Source organism: Arachis ipaensis, chromosome B10 (assembly GCF_059453495.1).
Source record: "Arachis ipaensis isolate K30076 ecotype BB chromosome B10, ASM5945349v1, whole genome shotgun sequence".
Classification (NCBI taxonomy): Eukaryota; Viridiplantae; Streptophyta; class Magnoliopsida; order Fabales; family Fabaceae; genus Arachis; species Arachis ipaensis.
In genome coordinates this window covers 126,855,141-126,859,487 of record NC_142435.1, presented here as the reverse complement: position 1 = coordinate 126,859,487, position 4,347 = coordinate 126,855,141, and the positions used below count along the sequence as shown (strand labels likewise).

At 34.7% G+C, this 4,347-nt stretch overlaps 1 non-coding gene across 1 annotated transcript; it reads left to right on the top strand.

The window, feature by feature from the left end:
* The first annotated feature begins 2,044 nt into the window (after positions 1-2,044).
* LOC148581642 (small nucleolar RNA R71) lies at positions 2,045-2,148 on the top strand. The gene has a single exon (XR_015896236.1). It is a non-coding gene; the product is annotated as a small nucleolar RNA R71 (small nucleolar RNA).
* Positions 2,149-4,347: the final 2,199 nt, after the last annotated feature.

Here is a 4,347-nt window from a genome sequence, read left to right as displayed (position 1 = left end):
GATCCTGATATGTCAAGGAATTATGCTCCCTGCACCATTCTGGCGTTTAATGCCAGCTTTGCTACCTTTCCTGGCGTTAAACGCCAGTCTGCTACCCATTTCTGGCGTTTAACGCCAGCCAGATGCCAGACAGCCCTTTCTGGCGATAAACGCCCAGAGTGCTGCCTATTCTGCTATTCTTACTGGTGTTTAAACGCCAGTAAGCCTGTCCTCCAGGGTGTGCTATTTTTCATGTTGTTTTTCATTTTGCTTTAATTTTGCAGTTGTTTTTATGACTTCACATGATCATCAACCTAAGGAAAACATAAAATAACAATGGAAAATAAATAAATATAATTAAATAACATTAGATTGCCTCCCAACAAGCGCTTCTTTAATGTCAATAGCTTGACAGTGAGCTCTTAGAGAGCTTCACAGAGACTCAGAGCTTGATGGTGGCCTCCCAACACCAAACTTAGAAGTTGAGTGTGGGGGCTCTGTTTGACTCTGTATTGAGAGAAGCTTTTCATGCTTCCTCTCCATGGTTACAGAAGAAGATCCTTGAGCTTTAAAAATAAGGTAGTCCTCATTCAGTTGTAGGACTAACTCTCCTCTGTCCACATCAATCACAGCTCTTGATGTGGCTAGGAAGGGTCTTCCAAGGATGATGGATTCATCCTCATCATTCCCAGTGTCTAGGATTATAAAGTCAGCAGGGATGTACAGGTCTTCAACCTTCACTAAGACATCCTCTACAAGTCCATAAGCCTGTTTCCTTGAATTGTCTGCCATCTCTAGTGAGATTTTAGCAGCTTGTACCTCAAAGATCCCTAGTTTCTCCATTACAGAGAGTGGCATGAGGTTTATACTTGACCCAATGTCACACAGAGCCTTCTTAAAGGTCATGGTGCCTATGATGCAAGGTATTAAGAACTTTCCGGGATCCGGTTTCTTCTGAGGTAACTTTAGTTGCCCCAAAGCATTCAGTTCATTGGTGAGAAATGAAGGTTCATCCTCCCAAGTCTCATTACCAAATAACTTGGTATTCAGCTTCATGATTGCTCCTAGATACTGAGCAACTTGCTCTTCAATATAATCTTCATCCTCTTCAAAGGAAGAATACTCATCAGAGCTCATGAATGGCAACAGTAAGTTCAGTGGAATCTCTATGGTCTCTATATGAGTCTCAGATTTCTTTGGTTCCTCATTAGGGAACTCCTTAGTGGCCAATGAACGTCCCTTGAGGTCTTCCTCACTGGAATTCACTGCCTTTTCTTCCTTTCCAGGTTCGGCCATTTTGGTTATAGTTATGGCCTTGCACTCTCTCTTTGGATTCTCTTCTGTATTGCTTGGGAGAGTACTAGGAGGGATTTCAGTAACTCTTTTACTTAGTTGACCCACTTGTGCCACCAAATTTCTTATGGAGGACCTTGTTTCAGTCATAAAACTGAGAGTGGTCTTAGATAGATCAGAGACTATGGTTGCTAAGTCAGAGTGGCTCTGCTTAGAATTCTCTGTCTGTTGTTCAGAATATGATGGAAAAGGCTTGCTATTATCAAACCTATTTCTCCCACCATTATTATTGAAGCTCTGATTAGGCTTCTGCTGATCCTTCCATGAGAAATTAGGATGATTTCTCTATGAAGGATTATAGGTGTTTCCATAGGATTCTCCTATGTAATTCACCTCTTCCATTGCGGGATTCTCAGGGTCATAAGCTTCTCCTTCAGGGGAGGCTTCCTTAGTACTGCCGGATGCAACTTGCATTCCAGTCAGACTCTGAGAAATCATATTGACTTGCTAAGTCAATATTTTGTTCTGAGCCAATATGGCATTCAGAGTATCAATCTCAAGAACTCCTTTCTTCTGAGTTGTCCCATTATTCACAGGATTTCTTTCAGAAGTGTAGATGAACTGGTTATTTGCAACCATTTCAATGAGTTCCTGGGCTTCTACAAGCGTCTTCTTCAGATGAAGAGATCCTCTAGCAAAGTGGTCTAATGACATCTTGGACAATTCAGACAGACCATCATAGAATATACATATGATGCTCCATTCTGAAAACATGTCAGAAGGACACCTTCTGATCAATTACTTGTATCTTTCCCAAGCTTCATAGAGGGATTCACCTTCCTTCTGCCTGAAGGTTTAGACTTCCACTCTAAGCTTGCTCAACTTTTGAGGAGAAAAGAATTTGGCTAAGAAAGTATTGACCAACTTTTCCCAAGAGTTCAGGCTATCTTTAGGTTGTGAGTCCAACCATATCCTAGCTCTGTCTCTTACAGCAAAGGAGAAAAGCATAAGCTTGTAGACCTCAGGATTAACCCAATTGGTCTTAACAGTGTCACAGATTTGCAAGAATTCAGCTAAGAACTGATGAGGATCTTCCGATGGAAGTCCATGAAACTTGCAATTCTGCTGCATTAGAGAAACTAATTGAGGCTTAAGCTCAAAGTTGTTTGCTCCAATTGTAGGAATTGAGATGCTTCTTTTACAGAAGTCAGAAGAGGGTGCAGTAAAGTCACCAAGCATCTTCCTTGCATCTCCACCATTGTTGTTATTTTTGGCTGCCATCTCTACTTCTTTTCCGAAAATTTCTGTTAGGTCCTCTCCAGAGTGTTGTGCTTTAGCTTCTATTAGCTTCCTCTTTAGAGTCCTTTTAGGTTCAGGATCAACTTCAACAAGAATGTTCTTATCCTTGTTCCTACTCATATGAAAAAGAAGAGAACAGAAAAGAAGAGGAATCCTCTATGTCACAGTATAGAGATTCCTTTGTGTGAGTAGAAGAATAGAAGAGTAGAATGAAGAAGGGAGAAGAAGAAGAATTCGAACACAGAGAGGGGGAGTGGGTTCGAATTATAAGAAGAAGAGAAGTATTAGTAAATAAATAAAATAAATAGAAAGAGATGAGGGAGAGAGAAATTCGAATTTTAATTTAAAAGAAAATAAAAATATTTTTGTTTATATTTTAATTAGGAGTTAGAATTCGAATTTAAGAAGAGAAATAGAATAAAATTAAAATTTAAAACAATTAGTTAATTAAAAATAATTTTGAAAAAATTGTTAGTTGTTTTTGAAAATTAGAAAGAGAAAAGTAGTTAGATAGTTTTGAAAAAGATAAGAAATAGTAAAACAAACAAAAAGTCAAGTAGTTAATTGAAAAGGATTTGAAAATAAATAAGAAAAGATAAGAAGTTAGAAAAGGATTTTTAAATTAAATTTTGAAAAAGATATGATTGAAAATTCATTTTGAAAAAGATTTAAAAAAAATTAAAAAGATTTGATTTTTAAAATTAAAGTTGATTACTTGACTAACAAGAAACTTAAAAGATATGAGTCTAGAATTTAAAGATTGATCCTTTCTTAATAGGCAAGTAACAACTTGAAATTTTTTGAATCAAAACATTAATTGTTAGCTTTAATTATGAAATAAAAACAAGAAAAAGATTTTGAAAATCAATTTTAAAATTTTCGAAAAACATGAAAGGAAACTGAAAAAAAGGATTTGATTTTGAAAAAGATTTGAAAAAGATAGAATTTTTAATTTGAAATTTTGACTTGATTAACAAGAAACAACTAATTTTAAAATTTTTGACTAAATCAATTCAAAATTTCGAAATTTATGAGAAAAATAAGGGAAAGATATTATTTTTTATTTTTAAATTTTTAATGAGGAGAGAGAAAAACACAAAATGACACAAAACATAAAAGTTTAAGATCAAAACAAAAAATGCATACAAGAACACTTTGAATGTCAAGATGAACACCAAGAACACTTTGAAGATCAAGATGAACATCAAGAACATATTTTTGAAAATTTTTTAGAAAAAAAAGACATGCAAGACACCAAATTTAAAAAATTTTTAAACTATAGACACAAATAATTCTAGAATGCATATGAAAAACAAGAAAAGACACAAAACAAGAAAATAAAAAGATCAAATAAAGAAAATTATCAAGAACAATTTGAAGATAAATGAAGAACACATGCATGAATTTTCAAAAATTAAAGAAAGATTAAAGCATGTAATTGACACCAAACTTAAAATTTGACACTAGACTCAAACAAGAAACATAAAATATTTTTTATTTTTATGATTTTATTAATTTTTTTTGTAATTTTTCGAAAATTATTTTGGAAAAAGAAAAATAGGAATTTCAAAATTTTTAATAAGAATTCCAGGATTCATGCATTGTTAGTCTAAAGCTTCGGTCCAAAAATTTAGACATGGCTAAATAGCCAGCCAAGCTTTATTTGAAAGCTTCGGTCCAAAAGATTAGACATGGCCAAATGGCCAGCCAAGCTTCAGCATACAAATACAGACATACAACAGCCAAATAGATGGGAATCCAAAGGCTCTTGCAATG